Raw genomic sequence first — 26058 nt, 5'->3', positions numbered from 1 at the left:
GCTGCTGTTCTGGGTGGTTCTGTAATTTTGGACCCATCAGTGTAAATCTTAATGTAGTTGCAACATTTTGAGTCGATTTCTTCTGTACAGATTGTGTTTAGTTTGAGTTCCTGTTCGTTTTTATTGCCATATTTCGTAATGAGGGTGTTAACTGAGGGGTTGATATTTATCCATGGTTCTTTGTCATGGTGATTTGCAATTTCTGCTTGGAGGTTGTCTGTAGGAAGTTGTTCAACTAATTGATGGACTAATTTCCCTGCTGGTATGTTTTGTGATAATTTAGTTCTAAAAGGTATGTTGCATTTATTTATAGCTAGCCGGGTGGGGTGTGTGTCGGGGTGTGTTGTTAGCCTGGCTGCATATCTGAGCGTGAGTTCTTGTCTTCTAAGGTGGAGTGGCAGTTCTCCAGTTAAGATTTGAAGTTCCACTAGTGATGTGGATGGCAGTGCTCCAGTGCAAATAATTAGGGCCTTTCTTTGTAAGCTATCTTGTTCTGGCCGGACCAGACAGTGCAACCTAGTACATATGGACCTACTTGGCGAAGGTGAAAACAAAGACAACTCAGTGTAGAGGCTTGTATTTATTCAAATTCCCAATGGATGTATAGTAGAATGGTAAACTGAAAAATAAGGTAAGGGGCTATTACAATATGATCAAAAAATGAGGGAAAATTATAATTACATGACGAAATATATATGTGACGAAATGTCCAGTTCATACGAAAACGAAAATACAATTCAAAACATTGAAACTACACATCTGACGGTTGTAAACTAATAATTAATACATTGAACAGTCCGAAACAATGTTCCTGAGCACAAAGGAATAGATATATAGTCTTACTTGACAGTAGTTTGTCCTGTCCTGTCGATTTAAAACGTGTCGTATGTTGAACGATTTTCAGGAAATCCAGGTGTAAGTAAAATAGCGGAAGCGGAATACGGAGTCAAATCCGGAAACTAATGAAATTTATTTAAACGGTAAAACGGGAGTTCGGGAATTTAATAAACAAGATATTTAATATATTTCCACAACGGATCGAATCACTAGAGGAGTGAATGAGATCCAGAACATATCTAGTTTCTTGAGGTTATTTTGGGGTGCCGAGTTGTAAATTTGGCATCCGTAATCTAGTTTAGATCTAATTAACGATTTATATAATGCTAGTAAGGTTTCTTGATTGGATCCCCAGGTGGTTCCTTTAAGGGTTGTAAGGAGGTTAAGGTCTTTATTGCACCTTTTGACTAGTTCGTTTATGAGGTGTCCCCAGTTTAGCTTGGAGTCATAATGCATTCCTAAAAATCGTGCTACTTTTACGAATTTAATTGCTTGATTTTGGATGGTGAGTTTGGGAAACTGATTTTGTAATTTACGTTTGGTGGTGAATAATACTGCTATGGTTTTTTCATGGGATAATTTGAAACCCCATTTATCAGCCCATTTCCCTATTTTGTTTAAACCTGTTTGAATAACGCTGATTACTTTGTGGTTGGAGGGGTTTCCTGCTCTCCATAATCCACTATCATCAGCAAATTGTGAGAGTTCAATTAGTTTTGATGTTAAGTTGGTGTCCAAGTCATTAATCATGATGTTGAAAAGGGTTGGGCTGATTACGCTCCCTTGTGATGTACCGTTTTCAAGTGTGTGTGGTTCAGAGTAGGTGTCGCCGACTCTGGTTGATATTTTACGGTCAGCGAGGAAGTTTCAATGAATTTAAACATTCGACCTGTGATGGCGTAGTGGTTGAGTTTGGCTAATAAGCCTTTGGTCCATACAAGGTCGAATGCCTTTTCGAGGTCAATAAATACTGCAATTAAATTCCTATCAGCTTTGCGTTTGGAGTTGAACGCTAATTTGATTGCGGTTTCCAATCGTATTAGCTGATCCGTGGTGGATCTTTTGTTTCTAAATCCTCATTGATTATCAGAGATTAAATTATTGCTCTCTGTGTCGTGTTTGAGTCGGTTGGTGACTATGGTTTCCATGATCTTACAAATGTTGTTTGTTAGGGAAATGGGTCTGTAGGAGCTAATATCGTTAGGGTCTTTTCCTTGCTTGGGTATTGGAATTACTATTGCGTGTTTCCATTTATCGGGTAGTTAGCCTGAGGTCCATATTTGGTTTAGTAATTTAATAATTGTTTGTTTAATGTTATTTGGGATATTTTTGTATATTGTGTATCCTATTTGATCTTCCCCTGGGCTAGTTTCGTTTTTAGTTTTCAATGCTAGGTCCCATTCGTAAGTTGTAATGTCTTTATTTAGGTTCGAGACTTTGGGACCGAGGTCTTTAAAGAGATTACTATGGGTTCTTTCTACTTTGTCCCTATGTAATTGAAATGATGGGGTGTGGTTGGTGTTGCTACTCATATCTGAGAAATGCTGAGCTAGTCGGTCAGCTTTTTCTTTATTAGTAATGGCTCCAGCTATTTTTGGGGTGATGTTAGTTGTCTTTCCTCTAATTGATCTAATCTTATCCCAGACTTGTTTGGTACTTGATATTCGTGCCGTAATTATGCCAAGTTGATTCCTTTGCCTGTTTAATTATGTTTTTAAGGTTTTTCTCCTTTTGTTTATATATAGTGAAATCAATAGAGTTTTTAGTGCGTTTGAATTTATTGAGGGCTTTTTTCTTGTCAGTGATGGCTTGTTTGCATTCAAAACTTATATTACCTAGATCATGACTAAACAACGCTCGGACCTAAAAGAAACACTCACTCAATTTTTAATACTACCCTTCACTATTCTAAACAAAATGTCATTAAACAAATAATATACTATCCACATACGTAAAGCAGTCAAATCAAACCCCAAATCTACTATTCCCACACTTCAAACAACAAAAAACATTATCATAATCTAATATCCACACAAACGTACGTAAGCGCTTACAATCACACACATACACACATAAACATATACAATCACACTAGGAAAAAAGAGGCAGTGTTTATATTCACACTACTCTACATACACACATTGGCAAATTGATTACTATTTCTTTTCTAGAGATTGGGGTAGGTCTGAAAAGGGCTGTTTTGTTGTTTGCTATGGCAATCTTTTTTAGGTTCTAAGATTGCGGCCTCCTTTGACGATAGGCATTCTCGCTGGATACGGTCTGCTTCTTCGGAAAGAGAAGAAGGACTCTTTGGTATCGATACGACAATCGACAAAGCCTCTGTCAGGTTCAGGTTGCTGTTGCTGCTGTTGCTGCTTTCTCTGCTGTTTCTGAAGTCTGTACTTCTCTGTCCATTCTTCTTTCTCCCTGTTAATTTCTTCTCTGAAGAGCTCTTCTATCAGGTCTTCAGTGACTTTTAACATTCTCACATTCTCTATCTCCTCAGCCTTCGGTATCAGACTGTGTCTGACCCTATGCAAATTCACGTAGGCTTCGTTTAGCTGAGCTAGTCTGGAGCACATCTTCGTAGGAGGATGAGTCGACAATGAATGGTTAGACTGGAAACTACCCCGGTTCTTAAAGTCAAAGCGCGGACGTGAAGGAAAACATCCCTACACGGTTTTCGAGTCGGAACGTTTAATGAGTGTCATGAGAGAGACAGAGAGAAGTCAAAGAGCATGAATCAAAACTCTTATAGCCAAACAAACCACAAAGACATTTCTTCCAAAACACAACATTTTTTTTATTCAAAATCCCTTAACACTAACAAACGGCTATAACATTTTTAACAATAATCTAACAATATAATATCAAACATTTTTTTCTTCAAATCACAAACATTTATTTCAACTAACACATTGTTTTGGACAGGGCTGACAACGTTGTGAATGAAATTGTGATTTCCACTGTTGGAAGTCATTAGGCCATTGATGGACACTACGTTTCCTAACTTGAGACAAAAGATAAGCATAATGGTCACAAAACCATTTATCTACTTTCACATCGTTTCTTGAAGAAGAACGAGGATCAAAATGAGTTACTAAATGTTCTAAAGAATAGCCCAGACTGCGATAATGCAGAAAATACACACAATATTGTCCACACACCAAGGAATCTGTGCCTTGTAATTTCACATTATTGAATCGGGTGGTCTGAGCATTTCTTCTCATAAAGTCAATGATATCGTCTTCCAGAGGGGGCAATCCATAGGAATCGAAATATTCCACACATCCTTCTTGAGGAAAGTAGACGGCTACCCAGTGGGTTCCTGGGAGATGACTGTCGTCCGTGTTAATCCTGATGGTCTTTAGGTTTGCGATGAGGGAGTTCATCCTAAGCACAGACGACAGGATTCCAAGAAGCAGTGTGCGAACTGTGGTTCAAAAGATAATAAAGTTCCCACGTATCCATTTTTTGTGGGGTTTTTTTTCTTCTTCACAGGTAATGATAAGTGATCAATTCGATCCTGACTTTTTGCTTGAAAATGTCTGACAAGTAAAAGCCGTTTAGCTCCGACTTCTTATTCTGGTCAAAGAGAGATTCGATGCGACGGCGCTCAAGAGACGTTAATGGAGGAGAAGAATGTTTACCCAAGCCTTTATACCACTCGTTCAACACGAATTCTATCTCGATGACACCCCAAGCCTTGTCCACATATTCGTCCAATTTTTCTTCTTGGCTCAACATCAGACATTTGTCGTGTTGAATTTGACTGGGATGATCGTTGTGACATCCATAGCACTCTTCCTTGATCAATACTTTCATTATATCTGTCAGGAATGTAGCAAAACAGGAGACTAAATGGGCTTCTTATTCTGGCCATCTCGACTTCATCATGATAACTTCTTCGTCTTTGTCTTAGGATTCCTCTTCCACGGTCTCCTTACATTCCATGTCTAAAGTTTCTCCACTAGGTAAAGAGGGATAACAGTCTTCCATGGTTTCTAATAGTCTAGAATGACTTCTCTTAAACTGTTGATTTCTATCGTATTATCAAATTCTGCATACAGGAGGACGTTCACCGTCTCAGTTAGAGCTTCTGCAAACTGAAGTTCCACACGAATCTGGCCGGATTTTATAGGGTGGAAATGTCTGTCGTCACTACTTTGGTCTGGAGTGAAATCAAAAGCCCACCAAGCATAGCCTCTTGCACAATCGTCGTACGTAATGCCATGACTGGTGTTGGTCCCTAACTGTCCGGTGGCTTCGTACAGGGACAAGTACCACCTCAAGTAATTCTTCTTGTCAAAGTCAAGTTCGAAAGGTCGGGTACACAAGGTCTTGCCATCGCGACTGACTTCAATCTTGGACACTTTGTAATGTTTAAACTCAAAAGGATTTTGATTGTGGACTCCGTTGAAGGCTCTATTCTCGACCATACCAAGGATTAAACATTGGGGTAACTGCCCTTGGAACAGATGGTCTTCGATCATGGATCGCTGTCCAGCAGGAATGGTGAAGGTTTTGACTTCCACGCGTCGTATGGGATACTTGGCGGTCGTTCTGCTTAATGTGCGACTGATGTCGTTTCCCACTTTAGGTAACACTTCCACACGTCATGCGTAGAGTCTGGCTTCTTGGATGATGATTTTGTAATTGTCACTATCAGCCACTAAATGGAAAGCGGCACTGCTACGATTCAGTCCCAGACGAACATTCACCCCGTTCAGCAAATACTTTTCTTGCAGCCACATGTCCAAATGCAAACGATCCATCAGTTCTAAACTCTGTCTATTTTTGATTTTGTCTCTTCGTTCTACAAATCCCTCGTTGTGTGTTTTGGTTGTATCAATTTCGGTTTCGTCAAACTAGCCTGCATCGTCAGCTACCCATACTACACAAGCATTGAGATGAGTGTTCTTGGCGTCTATTCCGTACGTCAAGAGATTTTCCAGGTACGCATGATAAGGGTAAGTATCCATGCTGCTACTGACTAGTTTGTTATTCAAGTACAAGTCCACTCCGCTAAACAAGGAATGCATGAAATTGTTGACGGGAGCCACTTGCTCGTCATCTATAACACCTCCTGTTTTATCTAGAACTTTGATTTTCAGGTACAAGTAACTGCTGTTCAGATCGATGTAATCTTCGGGCTGTCCTTTGATTTCAAACTCGATGGGTGCGGAATCTGTCAAAGAGGAGACAGGGTGAAATTCCACCCATTGAGATTCTTGCATGGTCATGGGGGGGGGGGGGGCATGGCAAACAGATCCAGTTCCGACTTGGAACAGGCGCAAGATTCTCGGTGCATCATTTTTTCTGTTTCTCAATACATTAATAATCGAAAACGTCTAAGTCTCGAACGGTTTTTCTTCTCTTTGTATTTCTAGCTTTAGAAGTGTGAAGTCTGGTGAAAGGGTGTTTTCTTCGTCGTCTTTTTCTGCCTTGTCCTTGCAGTGGCTTCAGGGAAGTAGGAATGCCTCACTCAGTAGTGCGCAGGGCATTTATAGGTGTTTCTCGTCGGCCCAAAAGGTCTTTACCTGTTTCCAGCAAGACATTTTTGCCTGCCCTCAAGAAGGCTTCTTTAGGGTTTTGTTTGTCGATGATGACATTTTGGAGAAATTCTTTGCCGTGTGTCAATGCCGCATCTTTCAAGGCGTGCAATCCGCGTGTCACCATCGGTTTCAACATCGGAGCCACCGAATGAAAAGCCGATTTTAACATCTCCTAAACCGTGTCCTCGCTGTCGAGCAACCCCTCGGTACACTGGATACATGACTTACGAGTCGTGAGAGAACCGTTTTCGAAAATGGAGTTTCACCGTGACGTTTCCTTTGGTGAATGGAATATTTTGTCCCAGATCTCCTTTTATAGCAATGTCGACCGTATCCAAATACGACTTGATGACAGGCAAATAGTGAGGATGTACAAATTCGCGGTGGACGTGATAAGTGTTTCCACCTTCCTCGTCAGCGAGCGTGGCAGAATCCACTTTGAAAGGAATGACACGCAGTAACGGTATGGAGGTGTGTCCCACCACGTTGTACTCCACCACATCGGAGTACACAAAGATCAAATTCAGTCCTTGGTTCAGTTCTACCGGGGAACGAAATAACTTGGTAAAAGAATCGTTGTCGGAAATGACTGGTAATTCGTTTTTCTTGATCATGGCCATTCTCATGTCCATGTCCCCACCCAACATGTCAAACAATTCAGGACAAAATAAAATGGACATGATTTTACCCCCGTCAAATTTCATCAGCAAGCGACGAGCTACTTTGTGGTACTTCAGGGTGACACTTTTCTGACACTTTCCAAAGCTTTCAGAAACACGACATTAAATCTGGAGGTAATGGTGCTGGCCAAATGTTGCCCACTAAAATAATATCCTGGGGGGAATGATCAAGCGGTAAGTCTTTTTCTGAGTTTGTGAGATGTAGATTTTGTTATCATATTTGACGTTGGTATTCAAGTACTGTTGCATTTGCTCGTCATGAACTTCGACCGCAAAATAATTTTGATTGGGAAGAACATTGAGGACTTGAGTCGGGTGAATGATTTCTACCAAAGCCACTTCCCAATGGGCTTCGTGATCTAATTGGATGGCCTAAGGTAATTTGGCCGTGTAACAGCACAACGTGTTGTTGGGAAACACATATATGGAACTGTCACTGGGTAAGGTTAAGTAAAATTGGTTTTGGTGACTCATAATTCCAGAGTTCTGTGGCTGTCCGAGGGGTTACTGGAAGTCAGAGGAGTGTCTCCGCCCAAAATGGGATTGTTGCTGGAGTGGTGACTGTCACTGGCACTGGACACAAGGTTTCGTTGTTCCTGTTCGAAAAGAATTTCAGAGAGGTATTGGGAAACAAGTAATCGATGCAATTGCTTAATAAAAAGGTCCACAATCGTTTGTCTCCTTGTTGCAAACTCAAATTGGCAATGGCTGCACCGATGACACAATACACCACGAAGATTTGGCAGAAAAAGACTATTTGAGTTTTAGGCACACGTTCTCCACACCACACCCACAAGGGTTGTTTTTGTAAATATTGCAGAGAAGAACTGGGTGAAGGAGTGGTCGCAGTAGCTGCGTCTGTGTGAAAGGGCATGATGGTCACTTCTTTTTATAGTCGATGACTTGCGAAGCGTCGATCCAAGAATCAAAACTGGGTGGATATGCTTTCCAACGTACTTTGACTTCTTTGACACGTCGTTTGCCCACTTTACGGGTTCTGCGGTCGAGAATGCTTTCGATGTCGTACACGTCGTCTTCTTTTTTGGTGACAAGTTGTAACTCGGGCAAATAAAACGTTCCTTTGAGCACTTCTCCGTTCATGTCTTCCAATTTATAGACGGCAGGATCACGACCATGCACTCGTCCAGTGACACTAAACAATTCGGTGGTCCAGTTAGGTAAGTAACCTTTGTCGAAAGTGCGTTTGGTTTTGCCAATGCGTACCCAATCTCCTACGGCCAACACTCCACTTTTCTTGGGGACAGCTCTCGTCTGGGACCTACCAAACAGGCGATCAGACATCAGCACTTCGTTCTCGGGAGTCACCTCTTGCGAGGCACGTCCAGTGCTTCGATGGTAAGATTGGTTGTACGCTTGCACCAGGTGCGGTAAGATGTCAATGTACTTCAGAGTGTGGTGATGGGTAAAATATTTCCACATGCGTTCTTTCAAAGTGCGTTGAAAACGTTCCGCGATGCTGGCTTTGGTTTCAGGATTCTCGGTGGTAAAAAAATGAATGTCACGTTTCTTTAATTCTTTTTGGAAAGCTTGGTTCAGAAATTCGGTACCTTTGTCCGTTTGCCATCGAAGAGGGTGACGACCGCTTTGTTACAAGACCCGTTGCAGGGCTCGCACTAACTCGCTGCTCGATTTGGAAGTCAAGGGCACGAACCAGACAAATTTGGAAAAGACGTCGATGACACAGAACAAATACTTGTAGCCACGATTGTAGCTGGCCAAATGAGAGACATCGGCTAAATCGGCGTGCCATTGATGATCGATGCCTTCCACTCGGGTGCGACTTCTGGAAAACTTGCGTCGAATGGGTTTGTGTAAAGTGTAAGTAGCTTGTTCTTGTAACCATCGTTGCACTTGAGGTAAACGGAGACTTTTCAGTCGAGTTTTTGCAGCACGATACAATTTTTGAACTCCCGCGTAACCTGCATGATGGGAGGGATCGTAGTAAATGCTGGCTAACACTTTTTCCATTTGTTGGTTTGTGTGTTAATAACGTACCCACTCTTGGAGGATGCTACTCTTTTTCTCTTGGGGTATTTTCTTGGATTGCAATGCTTTGCGTATGTGACCGGCAATAGGTGTCAGGAGGAAGATGTCTGAGCAGGGGACATCGGTTCTTGTTTCACTTCTGTCTTCACCTTCTTTTTCTCGTCTGATGAAGGAGGGGTTGTTATCATCTTTTTAATCCATCCAATTCTAAGGGGTTGTTATCATCTTTTTAATCCATCCAATTCTAAAGGTAGGTGGTGTTGTTAACTTGCGTACTTTTTCTGGTGGAGTTTGAAACCCTTCCTCTTCTTCTTCTCCTTTTTCTCTCTTGGTCACTGGCAGTAGTAGTGGTGGTAGTGGTGATGGTGCTGGACTTTTCATTAAGGTCTTAAAATTTTTCAGACTGGGAAGATCTGTTTCGTCTGAGGCTTTCTGGTGAAAGAGTTGCAGTCGTTGCAAGAGTTGGTCGTACTTTTGCGATTTTTCTGTTTCGGACAAATCTTGGCGATCCATCAAGGTTTGCAATTCGTGTTGTAACCGGGACATCTCGCTCAAATTGCGATTGGGAGGTAAATGCGGGGTGCGTTGCTCTTGCCAACGACGGTATTCCATCCATCGTTTGTAAGGCACTAAAGCTAGTTTTCGTCCTTCCATGGGACGTCAGGGGTCGATTCTGAGATCTTGGGACTTCAGATGGCCTTTTTATCTGGCTCCCATCAGTCCTCCCAACACGGTTCCCAAGACTTCTTTCAGTAATGGGCCTAACAAGAGGGGTAAAATTCCTTCACGTTGGACCAACATCTTCTTCTTTTGTCCGATGGGGATTTTCTTTTGAACCATTTGGCGAAGAACGTGACGATGTTTGCCTAAGCATTGTTTCTGGTGTTTTGACAATGGGATCGTGCCTTTCAAATCGTTCAAACAATATTCGCACACGGTATCGATGACCTCTTTGGAGGCCGTTTGAATGAGTTTTTTTCGCAGGGGTGGACAACCTTTGGACAGGACAGATAACATGTCCCCATGTTTGACTAAACGTGGAGGCAGTCCTTTCCTTTTCATTCCTTGGGGTTTAGAAAAGGAATGCTTTCTGGAGGGTGACATCTTTTCTTGTGGGTTCCGGGACATTCACCAAACATAAAACTTACGTCGATGACTTAAGACACGCTCTTTTATCTTTTTTTTGGGACTATCGCTTTGTCATAAAGGTGACAATGTTTTTCCCAAAATCGCCAAGGAATCCTCCCCTTTGTTGACGCCTCTTTTTCCTGGAACGACTGAGTCTTTTCTTAGGGTAACGTCGATGCTTGGTTAAGCGTTTTGTCGGATGACGAGTCTGCCTTTGTCTCTTTCTTTGTTGACTTCTTGGAGGTGACATCTTTTGAGAGTTCACTAATACCTCTACTTGGTCAAAGGCCTTTTTTATACTGGAACGCGTCGCCACTGATTGTCTTTACGACGTATCAACTTGAAGACAGGCATGACACGTCGTGCAGGGGTACGTAACGGACTAAATCGAGTCAGTTCTTGCTTGGACAAATCCAGTAAATTCTGTAACATGCCCGATCTTTCTTGAACTTTGATTTTGGGTGCAGGTACTTTGTGAGCAGCGGCCACTGCCGCTAAATTGGAGGGTCCTGCCGTTGGAGAAGTTCTTGGGGTCATCAGCGGAGAAGTTCTTGGTGTGATCAACGTCTCCAAGTACTTTTCAGTTCTTGGTGTCATCAACGGAGAAGTGTATGAACATGAGGTTACCGGAGACGCGGTCACCGCCGCGGCAGATCGTGGTTTGCGAGTGTAAGGTTGCGTCCTGGCCGAAGTACCTCACTTGCGACTAGTTTTCTGTGGGCTTTTCTTTTTCTGGGGACTTTTCCTCTGTTTCTTTTTCTGGGGGCTTTTCTTTTTCCGGGGTGGTGACTGGTAAGAAGAGGGTCCCGCCACTGTAGAAGTTCTTGGAGACACGGGTCTCCTTGAGGACCTGGTCTTGCCACCGTGGCTCTTTTTCTTCTTCTTGGAGCTTCTTTTGACTTTTTTCTTGGGGAGAACTTTGGGAGCATTAGGATCCCATCTTGAGACAGAGCGAATTTTGACCCCTCCTAGAGCACCGCTCCCTCCAGGTTTTAAAATAATTTGTTTTTTGGTTTGAGTGTCGATGCGGCGATCGGCCAGTTGGGTCAAAGCGACTTTGTTCCGATCAAAAAAGCGTTTGGTTTGATGAGGAATCTGAATGATCCCTTGGAGTAATTGACGTGCTGTCACCGTGAACCATCGTAAGACTTCTTTGAGACTAGCTTCTAAGAAACAAGCCCGTATTTGTGGAATTTTTTCTCGACTGATGGCATACAAGGCACGAATCAATTTGACGTGAAGATGCGACTGAAAGGACGTTATGTTCAAACTGTGTGAGACAGACGAAACTTGTCTGAGGTTTTATAGATTTTTTGGTGGGATTAAGTCGAAGACGGAGACGTGTACAGGACAGGCCCTCCGTCTTGACACCAGTGGTGAAACAATTGGGTACGAAATCGCAAATCATCGGGGGTCGTAGGTTTCAAATCGACGAGTAAATAGGCGTGTGGAGTTTGAGAGGCATCGTCGTATGCCTGAGTCAGCCAAGGCGTTCCTAACTGTTTGGCTAAGACTTGCACTTGCGATTTATCTCGAGGGCTTTTAAACAAGACCACATAATGCGCATTGAGACTGATGGTGCGATGGGCTTTACTTTGTAAAAACAAACTTTGAGTGATGTAAATGACACTAGCATTACGGTGATGCCCTTTGCGCGTGAACCAAAGTTTAATTTCTTCTTCGTCTTCTCCTAACATGTCGTCAAAAATGACCAAATGGGTTTGACGGGAGTCAGAGACGATACCATCGTCTTCTTTAGGAATGCCTTCCACAAACACGATGGAATCACCTTGACTTTCTCGCAAGAGACTGTACCGATTGCCACTCTTTGTAACACCACATGATGCGATGAGGTGGACGATCGATCAAATGATGTTTATGTTCGATCAAACGTTTGACGAATTCGGTTTTGCCTGAACCGCTAGATCCAGCAATGAGCATGTTAAAGGGATGGCGAAGATACAAAGCCTCCCAACTGGCACGATCTAAGTGTTCGTCGATGACTTTGACAGTAGAGGAAGAGGGAGCAGAAACAGCAGAGGTAGCCATAGTGTTAGGAATGTCACTTGTGACACGAAAACAGAGAAGTCAAGACTTTTTTATACTTTTTGAGGACACGTGTATTGAATGTTTTAAACATGAAAACGAAATACAAAAATACATAAAAGCCAAATGCTTAAGTTCAAAGATAAAAGGCACATCAAAATCATCAACGTGGAATAGAAACAAGTGTCTGTACAACATGTTTTGGGTAATGTTGTGACCAATTCTATTTTGGGTAAGGTCACACAAGTGTCCTCCTGAAAGGGTCTTTCAGGCATGTTCACGACAGTCCTGTCCTGAGTGACGGGTTCTTCTGGCACCGTCACTAACACAGGTTGAAACGTGACTTTTTTCCTTGAACAACTCTCGTGAATACTGGGCCACTTCTTGGATCCAAGTCTCAAAATCCCATTTTTTCCAGGCACGGACATCTGTCCAGTGGAGGTGTAAGTCACAAGCTACACACACATCGTCATACACGTCTTGGGTAGCTAAAAGTTGACGAATCTTTTTTTCCCGTAGAGGTCGAGAAGTATCCAGATGAAACCGCAAGGCTTTGAGCAAAAGGAGTCTTTCGTGACCATTTAAGGCCATTTGGGTGGTAAGTACTGATCGTAAAGAGTACATAAGGAATCGGCTGGTAAATGAAATCCTAGAAAACAAGTCACTAAGACACACAACACTTGTCGACCCAAATTGAATGATACAGTTCTTGTAATAATTGATGGTAATTATCCACGGTTTCAATATGGTCATTGAGTTCCTTCCACGGAATTTGTTCAATCATATGTGATAAAAGTCGTGGCATGGCAGCCTGTTTTTATACTCTCTTTGTTTCGGAAACAATACACGTACTTTCTACCCAGAGATCTTCGTTCTCCAGTTGGGAATCTAAATCTTGCATACTGTAACCTAAACTTCAGAGTTCGTTTAGAAGTTTCCTCTTCCGATAAGTAGATTCCGCGTAAAATATGTTGGTAATCCTTTAACTTGTCTTCCTCAATGCGTTGCACTAGGTGAATCTCGAAGGAACCAAAATTATGAACACGTAGATCATCGGGGGCCTGGAAGTATTGAACAAGGTCTGACCACTGAAACAATTTCTGACGAATCAGTTCTCTTATACCATTCAGGTACCAGTGGTTAAAGATCTGGTGACGTAACGGATGCAACTGTTCTTTACGTTTGACTTGTATTTTGACCAGCTCTCGGTAAATGCGTTCTCTCAACTCTACAGGCAAAGCAAGAATGTTCTCTTGTAAAGTATCCATTAATAGGGCAGTCAGTACAATTCACAAGCTTCTCCTAGAGCAAAAGTAATCCACATAGTGAGTAATTTCTGACCACTGCCTCTCAGGGTAACGTCCAAGAATCTCACTGAACTCTTTTGATGTAAACGGTCTAGAGTGATATAATAGGACGAATGCACACTTGACCCAGAGAAATCTAACACATTGATTAATTTTTTTCACTTTCCTCTTGTGAATTTCTTGGCATAAAAGTTCTACAGTTACCCATTGTGATTTCACTCTGGCAAGTCCCTGCCAAACTTCCTTGTAAATCTTCTCTTGCAGTTCTTTAGGTAATGATTCAATATCGTTCTTGAAATGAAGTTTAAATACTGGTCTCAGTGATGTCCAACATTTGATTCCTAACCAATCTGGTTTCTTCTTCAACGACATGGTAAGTTACTTCAATGTCTCGGTCCCACTAAGGGTAAGTAATGACAATTCGGTGACCATCGAGCATGTTCTAGGTAGGCCGAATCTTGTGGTTCTCAGTGGTGAAGTGACACACCGCAGCTGAAGTACTTGACTTTATTCCCTTCGCCCAAGTAGAAAAATCCGACTCTGGCTAATTCTTCGGGGGTTGGTCCTCCCAGATACTTAGGCCATTTAACGATTGAAGACGATTTTCAAAGTCGCAGTATTCAGACAAAAGCACAGGAAACGAATATTCGTCTTTCACAGGTTCGTTTCGATGAGGGTTGGGTGACATGGACAGGAGTTTGCTCAGGGCTGGATGACATCCGTAGGGGGTAGACGTGAAGGTGAACATCCATCTTTAAAACGAAACCCAGTAAAGTGTCCATGAGGACGAGCGGTTTCACTTTCGCGTCCCTCAGGTATGGCTCGCACAGCATCACTTTCCATGATAGGGGAAGTGAGAACAAACTTCCCATGATGCTTTACGGCATCGCTAAGGTCACAGCGTACAGCATCGTTCCCATCGCAAGGCTCACAATCGCATTCCACTTCAGAAGCCCCACACTTGAATTGTGCCTGTCCGAACTTGTTTTGTATTTCTCTGAAAGTATTCATCTTGTTCGCTCGGTCTTGGTAGGTAGTCACAATGAACTATCGATCTTGACCATAGTCCCTTTTTATACTAGTCGCAATGCAGTCTCAAGCTTGTACATCGTTCCTTTTATATGTCTTGTTTTGGAAGGTACCGTCTCTAAGGTGCCGTCATCATTCTACCGTAGTGTCATGGGTGGAAAGGCCATAGAAAGGTAATGACAGTGCGGAGACCATCGAGTATGTTCCAGAATAGCTGAATCTTTGTAGATACATAGATCCTTTCGTAACTTCAGTCCGCAAGCGAAACACTGTACTTCGTATCCCAATCCTGACTCAGGTCCCAAGTAGACAAATCCTGTTCTAGCTAAAACATGCGAAGAAGGTAATCCTTCCCTATCCGTAGGCCATTTCTGAAACGTGTCCAATCGACGGGCACAATCACAATAGTCGGGTAAGAAGACTGGAAAAGGGTAGGGTTTGAACTTGGAGTTCTCATCGGGTTTCTCACTCGATTCTCGCTGTGGCGAAGTCATGCTTCTGGTGGGTGGCTATCCTCCTACAACCAATGTTTTATACCAACGTGTCCATACGTCAAAGTAAAGTGGTTGGGAAGCCGCACTCGCTTCTGCTACACGATTTGATAGACTTTTTCCAAGGGTCGACTGACGATGTGGTGAGTGGGTAAACGTACAATCTTGTTCGGTTGATAGGTGGTCACTTTAAAGTGGTCATCTTTTCCAGAGTGTAAGGCGTCTTTCAATACGCCAAAGTTAACCACTCGACTGGTACGATAATTCAGAGTCAATCCTTTCACTTTACACTTCGTGTGTACTTCTCCTTGTTTGTCCCGGTATTCGTAGCCGAATTTTTAGGACCGATACTGGCGAAACTTAGAATCTTGTCGTCGGGGTGCTCGTCTGTCCAGGCTCCTAAACGGTCTCCTTCGATGTCAGGGTGCTGTTGACTCGGGTGGTCGATGTAAATGCAACTGTCCGTGTCAAAGTACAGGACACGTTCCCCCGAAGAGTTCTAAAGCTTCGTACAATTTTAAGCGACCATGAGCTGTCACGTAAGCCACAATGATGACATTTCCAAAGGGGTCGGCTTCTACAAAGTCCATGTCTTCTTCCTAATTGACTAAGATCAAATCCTTATAAATTTGGTTTTGTCATGAATCATCTGAAAGTAACGGTAAGGTTCTGTCAAATATTCCTTCTTGAGTAAACACGGCCGTTGTGCCATTTTACCCCACAAACAATTTAACATCACTTTGGCAAACGATCGCCTGCATTCGTTTTTCTCGATGTGATCTAAAGTAATGTCTTCTTGTGCCCAGTATTTCTCTTTGAATATCTTTTGGTCTTCGGGAGTGTGACACCAGGAAGGATAGCCACTGGCTTCTTGCTTCAGTTTCAAAATGGCATCCACGTAGTCTGCGAAAATGCCTTTCTGCGTGGGGTCACCCTTGTGGTATTGTTGTGTCTTGGGAAAGTGACAAATTTCGTACACTTCTAACAGTTGGTATCCCATGTCCAGAGCTTTGAACAATTCTACGCTGACCCAGGTTCCCGTCAAGGCCCGTTCTTCCTGGGTGTGCTGACGTGTCTGGTCTTGGTTGCACGTTTCGGCACAAGTACGGCACAAAGGAAACATCAGTTTGTCTTGGCAATGGTGAGGTAAGACGGGATGGTACAAGTCCATGGGAGGCAAAACTTTACACTTGATCAGACCTTCGTATTGTCGAATGTTTTTCAGGTCGATGTGTTCCGTTAACAATTGTGGGTGCCCTGCAGGAAAGCGACAATATTTGCACACGTAGGGATACAGCGAACACACGTCCAAGTTTTCGATTTCTTCTCCTTTCTCTTCGTCGGCTTGGTACAGCAAACAGGTGGCATTGGTCTTTCCTCCGTACAAACTATCCCTCGGGTTCAGGGGGTCCATGAACTGGTAACTTTCCACGAGGCGTTTAAACTTGTGATATGTTTTCAAACGGTGATCGTACTCGTGTTCCCACATTTCCACCAGTTGGTATCCTTCCTGTTCTAACTTTAGGCGTCGCCGACAAGTGTCCTGGTACAAGTCTTCCATGGTTCGTTGTAAAAACTGATTTTTAGTGCCGCGGTCAGGGTAACAGACGGGGCAGCCGTGAAATAAGCAACCGTTAAACTCGTACACGATCTTGGGGTTTTCTAAGTCCCAGCCATCGACCGAATGCGTTCCGATGATCTTTTCGCCTCCTCCGTTGCGGGCATGCTGAATCCATTTGTCTTCCTTGTCGCACAAGTAATGTAAAGAGCGTAGGGCTTTGACCGAGTATTGACGTTTGACATAGTTGGTCGTTTTGAGGACTGATGACAGCCACGGTGTTTTCAGGCATGAATCATTGTCGGTACACTAAGGAACATGCTTTGGCAATGGTGCAAGCTTCTTTCAAAGGATCAACCCCTCCGTGTTCCATGAACAGTTCTCGAAATTTTCCACAGCATCGCCATAAAATGTCCACGTCGGAACGACAATACTTTAGCATTTCTTCCTGAAAGTCGAAAGGGTCCGAGGCATGGGTCTGGTACCAAGCGTAGAAAGCTTCACGTTGTTCGGTACGCATATTGTCGGGGTCGTAGTCTTTAGCCTCAGGCAAATGGGGTAGAACGGCATGTTGATTGGCTTCGGTATTGAAAAAGTGTGGAGAGTACCCTTTAGCCATTTCTGTCATTCCAAACGTTTTAGGCATTTGTCTCAAAGGCATGGCTGAGTAACTCATCGAATCTTTAAACTGCACTTGTCCCACTTGCATGAAAATGATTTTGGCTCCGTTCAAAGTCACTTTAGGACGCTCGGTACCATGATTCGTATAGTATCTGAGAAGAAACTTTCCATCATATCCGGAGAAATTGTGGGCCATTACTGTGGCATGACGATGACAATCTCCGTAACGTTCGATGTCCTCTTGGCTCCACGTCTTGTCGATGGGGTCTAAGACCCATCGGGCTAAATCGGCTAGCGTGTTCGGTCTTCGAAAGATTTTTTCATGTCCTCCAGGAATCTTGCTGCAGTGAGGGCAATGACTGAAGATAGGTTCTTGAATGCACTTCTCGCACGCTCGATGACCCACACAGACATTAGGAATGTGAATGCCGGTCTCTTGCATGCATTCGAAATCGAAAAAGATGAAATTGCCTTTCTTCTTGTGACCGTCCTCTTTCTCTGGTTGGGTTTTGTACTTTTGCACGTAGCATTGATGTTCCATGTCCACGATGTGGTGACAAATGTGACATTTTTTCTTTTCTGAACATACGTGTGCCTTGGCATTATTGGTACTTATGCCATGTCCATACGCGGGGCACAATCTCAGGAGTTGACAAGCGCATTTCTTCTGGGAACCTTGCGTCTTCAGATGTTGATGGTAACAGGCAGGGCTGACAAACGTGCGCAGACAAGCTGGACAATGCACTCGTTCTTGTCCTTCGCTCAGACAGGGTGGAGAAGCCAAACATGCTGAGCATTTCGATCCACAATGTTTGTGTTGCTCTCGATTGTTATAGCTATAGTCACATTTCTCACAGTAATAACTGTATCCCAGGAAACCGGTGATACTGGTAATGGTATCGAAATGTTCATCGTGATGATAGAGATGAATGTATTTTCCATCCTTAAAGTCTTTCCCTCGAAACAACAGAGGTCCACGCACTTCTTGAGGGTGCACTTTCAAGGTGTAGCGTGGAGCTGGGGCATCTTGCAATTTTTGCATTTCAGGAATGCCACAGGTTGTGTCTTTGGGCAAGTCAGCTTGTAGCAACAGAAGTTCTGCTTCGTTTTGTTGTTTGGCTCGGTCCGATTTTTGAATAGTTTTCCAGGCTCTTTTCCATTCTACCGTGTCGTTCTTGTTGGCATAGGCTCGTCCCACCACGATAGCCCTGGCTAAACACATCTGGTCTTGAGAGTTGTGAATTTGGACGAGACTCTTTTTGGTAACGCGAAGGTTGTTGACCAATAAGGTCTTTCTGCGTTGTCCAGTCCCTTGAGGAGGTGAAACGTCGGTCATGTCCAGTGTGGCTTTTCCATCGGTGATGTCAATCTGGTCATTGGATTGTTGTACATATTGAATCTTGTCCATGACTTTGGAAGCTGTCAATTCTGCAGGGCTGCTAAACTCGATCCAAACAGGGAATTTCAAGCCGTCGTGTTGTATGGAAAGTCTCAAGCGATCGTCTTCTTTGGGTTGACATTGTCGCTTGAGTGTTGTGAGCAAACAATCCCACATCTCGGTGACGAACCCTTCTGCTTTCTGTAACGGTACGTCGGACTTGAAATCTTTAAACTTCACCGTGTATTTGTAAGCCGTGGTTCTAAATTTTCTAGAGGGACTCTTTTCCGTCTCTTGAATGGAATAGTACTTTTCAGGGTTGACTAAGGGTGGTGAACTTGGTTTAGAGGGTTCGGATTCTGGTTCACTCATGTCCTCTTCAAAATCAATGGCATGAATTTGTGCCACGACTTCATCCCTGGTACGTGGCGATAGATCACGTTTCTGCCTCTAACTTTCTTCTTCTTTCTTCTCAAATGAATTGGATCGTTTCATCTTGAAAGCAAAAAGTCAAATGACTAAAGTTTAAACACCATGAGCTAGATTATAGTCATGGCAGACCAGCGTATATAAAGGGTATGTGTCTTGTCCTTTCACTATTCATTTCACTCTCAAACCGAGTAGAACGATGGAAGAGACTACCCAGATCGAACGTTTCATCAGAGCTTTGCGAGGGGTCATTAGAAAATTTTCTTCAGGCCAGTCGTCGGACTACTCTCCTTCCTTGCGAGATAAAAGTCAAGATACTTGCTATATCTGTCAGAAGAAAGAGCATTGGTCTTCAGAGTGTCGAGGCCGTCTAAAAAGCAAAACAGGGGTTAAAAGAGACAAAAGTCAAGATACCTGTTATTATTGTCAAGAAAAAGGACATTGGTCTCCAGATTGCCCTAAGAAACAAGAGGAGCAAGAAGCAGAGAGGGATTATGAAGAGGAAGAAGAAGAGGAAGAAAGTAGACAGGTGAAGAAAAAGAAACAAGAGAAGAAAAGAAGAAAGGAAGAAAGTGAGGAGGAAGAAGAGGAAAAGACTGTGACTGTGAAGAAATTTAAAAAAAAATAGAGAGAATAAAAAAAAGAGACAGAAGAAGTGGATGAACTTCGTAAAGTGCTTTGTTGTGAATTGTGAATTGAATTGTAAATATTTATGAAAAAATAAATTAATTATAAAAGGTAAGTGTCTTTGGGTTTTGATTTTAAAATAAGAACCTACACTCACGCACTCATACACAGACACGTACTATATTGGTAAAATTTGGGGGGGGGGGTTGAGCTATTGGCAATTGAAAGTCTATCTCTTTTCGAGATATAGGAGTGGCCCTGAAAAGGGCCTTTTTTGGTTTAGGGGTGAGTTTAAACAATCAACTTTAACTGTCTTAAGCCTTTGCCACGGCCAAGGCCTACTTCTGGACTGCGTACTGTTGATGATGATGATGATGTGGTTGAAATCACTAAGGGTGGTACGGTAGGCTTAGTCACAGGGTTGGAGTCTTTAGCTCGGGAAGGTCGTATTCTCTTCGGTCGTAATAAAGAAGTCTGATACATTTGTTTCAGACTTCTTAACTCCGCTAAAATGTCTAACAGTACCGTGACCGTTTGATTTTCACACCCTTGTTTCTTTGCTGCTGCTTCTTCTTGCGGTTGTTTTTTTTTTCTTACCTCTTCTTCTTGCTGCTGTTGCTGTAGGAGAAAAGCGTGTTCCGCTTCCTTTTGCTGTTGTATAAATTTCTCCAATTCTTCTTTCTGTCTCTGTCTAAAATTCTCCACGTGCGGTAATGAAGAAGAAGGTGGCGAAGGTTCCGGAACAAATTCTTGCGAGGTAAGAAAATCCACAAAATCCCAAGTCACCTCTTCTGAAAGTAAGTCTGGGTTCCCTTGGGTAGTCTCCACGGTTGGTGCACCCCAATTTATCGTTTTCTGAGTTTCCGTCATGTTGAAAAACTGTCGCATGAATTGACTGCGCACAGGCGATAGCGAATCTATACAGACCACGTGACGTCACAGACTGCTCTCTTCCGATTGAACGTAGGCTGACTGAATTTTGTAACGCGTGTTTGGATTGGTCAACGAACTCAATCTATTTCAATCCTTCCTCTCCCTATAAATAAGTGCAGTTCACTGCATTCGTTCACCTGTTCTCGGCACCCCCAACATGTGGACCGACGTACAATCTTCCACGCTTGTGTCTTCGATGATGTTCCAGACGGACATACCAATATATGTCCGATCCAACTGGACAGTTGTCCACAGGACAGACACCATCCTATGGATACGTAGAATCTATGTGGGGAGGCAAGGATGCCTCAAAAGAGTGTTAATATATGAGCAGCAGAGGGGGCGAATCGGACATTTTGTCCAATCGTTATTTTGCTTAATTATTACTTTCTGCACTCAACGATCTAGTGTCGTCAGCGCCTGGTAAAAAAAAAACGACGACGTCGTTGGGGGATCGTCCAAACGTCATTTGGTTTAATTAACACCTTCTGCGCGTCGATCCCCAGCGTCGTCAGCGTCCGGTAAGCACGTCGACGACCGCGTCGATGTCATTGCCCCCTCTGCTGCTAAGTGGTTATTTACAATGAAAATTATTTACAACTAACCGAATATTTGGTCAAGTCCGATACGATATCGTGTCCGAGGATCATGTAAATTTATCGTTACAAATCCATGTGGGGTCGACTGAGCATGACTAAAAAAGTTTCGAAAAACATTAAAGTCCATGTCACCGCCGCACCATGTCTGCCAAATATTTCGTAGCGTGTGTGTATCAACACCGTTGAACACAGCAAGAATATTACAGTTGTCTCTAATTACTTTTGGAATCTGAGTGTATCGTTGAGTGACATATATCACGTCAGTGTTTTTATGCCTGCCTCTGGAAAATATCCTAGCTGGGTTTTTTTGATTGTCTAACATAACATCATCGTACACGACTAGATTGTTAACGTCGCCATCAATATCATCAATACCCGGTGCATCATTGATATCCGTAATAAACTCAATAACATTTTTTTTAGCGATCGCTGATGCATTCTCGTTGAAATCTTTCAACACCTCGTAGCATCGTTGATCATCTACGCTAGGAGCAACCAAATACAACTTATCCCACTTCATCCATCTCATTATTAAATTGAGTAACAATTGCGTCTTGCCGGATCCAGATGGTCCGATGATAATCATCCGGATCGAGTTTGGTAACGCTGCAACATGCTTAACTGGTTCTCTTGTTTTAGTCGCCGAAAAATCAATTATATTCATATCTCTATACATAAATTATGGATCTATATTGTGTGAAGTGTAGAGTGCGTACTGGCACAAATGATATGACAACCGCTACAACAAGAAATAACAGATCGGCGCTTACTGGTAAGTGTGTACAATGCGGTACAAAGAAATTTAGATTTATTTCTATTAGACCCGGAGATGTTTTAAAAAAAAGCGAGGAGGTGACATCGCAGCCAAATTGGCAAAACTCCCCGGAACACCGTGGGCAAAGTATCCAGGAGAAAAACACCTCCCAGGATATAACTACTGTGGCCCCGGAACACGATTAGATATTAGACTCGATGATCAAAATCAGCCCAAACCCGGTGAGTATCCAATAAACGCTATCGATAAGGCGTGTCATGCTCATGATGTTGCTTACAAAAGTAGCGATCTGCAACAGCGTCATATCGCGGATGTAAAATTAATTCACGCATTAAATGCTATTCCTGATAAATCCGTCAAAGAAAAATTGGCCTCATGGTTGGTAAAATCGGCTATGAAAGGTAAATTAATGATTGGAAGCGGAGCTTCTGGCGCTGGTAATTGAAAACGATAGCGTTTATAATAACAACATGGAATCCATCTATTATTCTCCGAGAGGATACTGGAAGGGGAAGGCCGCAATTGGTAAGCTTGCAAGCGCTGCAAAGGTAACAAAGGCCACTGCGGCTAATTGGTTATCCAAACAGGCTATATGGCAAATCTATCTACCACCGCCTAAACAAATCAACTTCTCGCGCTTTGATGTCAGCGTACCTAATGAAGTTCATCAGGCTGATATACTATTTTTGCCGCATGACAACGGTTACAAATACGCGCTAACCGTAGTTGATGTTGCGAGTCGATACAAACAAGCGGAGCCGTTAAAAACAAAGTCGGCAACTGAAGTAGCCGCTGCGTTTGAAAGAATTTATCGAAGAGGCCCTCTGCGCTGGCCAAATCTATTACAAGTTGATCCCGGTAGTGAATTTCGCGGCGCTGTTTTATCAACGCTGAAACATCATAGCGTCGCGATACGACGAGGTCATACTGCGCTACATCGTGATCAGGCAATTGTTGAACGATTCAATCGGACTCTCGCTGAACGGTTATTTGGATATCAATACGCGAAGGAATTCATCCAAGAAAAACGATCTCGTGAATGGGTCAAAAGGTTGCCAGGCGTAATTGTAGCGTTAAATAACGAGATTACCCGAGTAATCAACATGAAGCCCAGCGACGCGATTAAATACGAGTATATACCCAAAAGATCAAAAATAAATAGCGTTTCCAAGCCGATTCTTGGCGATGTCACTGTTAGATATCTATATGAACCAGGAGAGCTTGAAGGCGGTAAAAAAAGAGCTACTGATCCTATTTGGAGTGTTACCACACATAACATATCAACGATAACACGATCAACTGGTAGACCACCGATCTATAGACTGGATTCAACTGCTCCTCAGCGCGGATTTACACGCGAGCAACTACAAGTGATACCTAACGATACTCAATTGCCCCCACGTGGTCTTAACTAGCGCCGTTGCGTCTATTGCACTCAAGACAGGTCAACCTCACATTGTTTTTGACATGACCGAGACTGTTATCGATCCTATCCACGGTAAATTGGCGAGTGTCTTTATCCGAATAACGCCAACTCATTATACAATTGCAACTCGCGCAGTGATTATTCTGTTGTTGTCGTAGCGAGATTATTAATTCGGCATCAATATCAAAACGCCGCTGTTTTTTTTTATCCTGTTGGCGGTAACCCGAGAGTTTTCTATCAATGACGCTTGCATCGATGGTGACTTTGTCGTTGGTGACTCCGTCACTGACCTCGTCAACAACAATTCTTCGAAGCTGATTTATCCTTCGTACTCTGGACACTGCAAGATAGACTAGATTCGACCATTCGATGCGATTATCAACTATCCAAACAATTGTGTCCGTGATGGTTAGTCCCTGCGAGGAATGTATTGTTGTTGCGTATCCTAGCGTCCACGGGGATTTATCAGCACGTAGCGCGTCCTCGACGACGCTGATATCAACGAGCACGATATCATTCAGCACGAGAATTTGTTTTTTTGTCCCCGACGCTGTCGGGGCTGGAATTTCAACTTCAATGTTCTGCCGCCGTGTGTCCGCGGGTCTATAACATAACGGCACTGGACGCGTTGGAAACTTTTCCTTATGCAACGTAAACAACTTCCGCTGAAGTGTGTCTCTGACTATCTTTCTACTCGCTACAATCAAATCGTTTGGTCTCCATGTTTCCCAGAATTCATTCAACGGCGTTTCCGGAATCACCTCGCGGATTATTTCACACTGAACTCTATCCGGCTGTAATCTGATTAGTTTTTTAACCTCGCGCAGTTGTTCATCAAGTGCTCGGTAATCAGTATCGGTTTCTTCATAATAGTCCACAAAACCCCTTAACCAATCATGTGGACCCTCGCCGACAAATGGTGGTGGTTGGCCATGGTCCCCACACATGATTACCGCTGTATTCGCGCGCAGCAACCACTCAAGAAACATTTGTAAAGTATCTAACGAAACAGTACATATCTCATCCCAGATGATAACTTCAGGAATAAATTTTTCACCCATTCGATCAGGAGTCCACTCACCGCCGCTGTATCGAAAAAAGCTGTGATAAGTAACGGCGTCAACATTTCGTTGTTTTATCTCTCGCGCTAGTCTATGGGTCGGTGTAAGCACGATTATACTTGCCCGCGTTCGAAATAATTCAATTGCCCGAGTCGTCTTTCCTGACCCGCCACAGCCGCTTAAATAAACCGTCTTGTGTCTACAAATTGGATCAGAACACGATGGTGCATTAGACCATTCTGACAATTTATCACCGCGTAAGTAGTTGTTCTCAACGGTGACATCTGCTGACGGGGAATAATCGCGTCGTATTTCATTTTTAATTCTCCATGTACCCCAACTCTCGTCCGGACTAGTAAACTCGGCTACGTTTCCCTTATACGCTACGTCAATATAAAACGAATCAACTGCTACTCTAACCGCGGTATCGGGGAATCTATTTATCATCGAGAATAAATTGATAGCGGCATAACCCAGCATAGACGCCCTCAAATGCGGGTATGCTGGGCTGTCTCCATCGCTGTAGGTAACAACTGTACCCAACCTCGTTCCATTGGACAAGAAAGCTGTTTTGCAGTTCACGTATCTATTTTTTGCCACTGCGTCCTTGATTACGAAATCATATTCTGCGTCATCTATAATCAGCCGTGAGCAATATCGTTTGTAGTCGTGGTTTTTTCCACCTTGTGTGAACTTACCAATTATTCTTCTACCGAGATCTTTTGCCTCGCGGTTTCGTTGGTTAAATATCCTCCTGGACCATTCGATGATATATTCCTCGTCGGCATCAATGTTTTTTCTGGACTCGTCAATTATGCTATCTAGACGCTCCGGTTCTGGTAACCAGACTTCAGTCTGTGCCCGGTATGATATAATCGCGTCACTGACAATCAACGAAACTAGCATGCTACAATCAATCATATACCGTAGCAGCGCTATTGGCAGCCACTTCTTTTCAGCCATGTGTCTACCGATCCAAATATAGCAACAGCGATGGAGTCCTGCCGCGAATTCAAATGATACTATGCGAGCGAATCCGGTTAAATCAAAATCAGGCAGTGGTCCATTAATAGCAACACGAGTCATTTCATGACTGGGGTGTCCAAATCGTTTGAAATACTCAGCGGCGGATCCATACCCGAGAAAACTCGCTGGATAACAGGCAACCATATCAACCGAGATCATAGCGTCGCGGTTGTATTCAGTGTTCCATAGTCCACCGTGATAGTATTCCAAACAACTGGATTGTACATCCGGTAGAAATTCCCTGCGCGTTGGTCTCCACGCATTTTTCCTTGCTGCAACATGAGCTACAACCGATGGAATCGTAAAACAATTTGTTAGCAGTTGTTCATCATGCTCTTCAAATTCCATGGCGGTTTTTTTCATCTTGTTGTGAAATGCTTCAGTGCGATATAATTCACCGTTTGGTCTTACAAACTGATCAAAGGTATCCATGTCGTTTTCAGCGCTGCGAAGTAACCACATTGATACAGGGTCGTTTTTACACAAACAAGCAATAGCATCAAATAGTTTCCTCTCCGCGAGAAAACCATCCCTGGAGAATTGTT

This window comes from Sinohyriopsis cumingii, chromosome 1, assembly GCF_028554795.1.
Source record: "Sinohyriopsis cumingii isolate HCF-2022 chromosome 1, ASM2855479v2, whole genome shotgun sequence".
NCBI lineage: Eukaryota > Metazoa > Mollusca > Bivalvia > Unionida > Unionidae > Sinohyriopsis > Sinohyriopsis cumingii.
Note: the sequence above shows the minus strand (reverse complement) of the source record.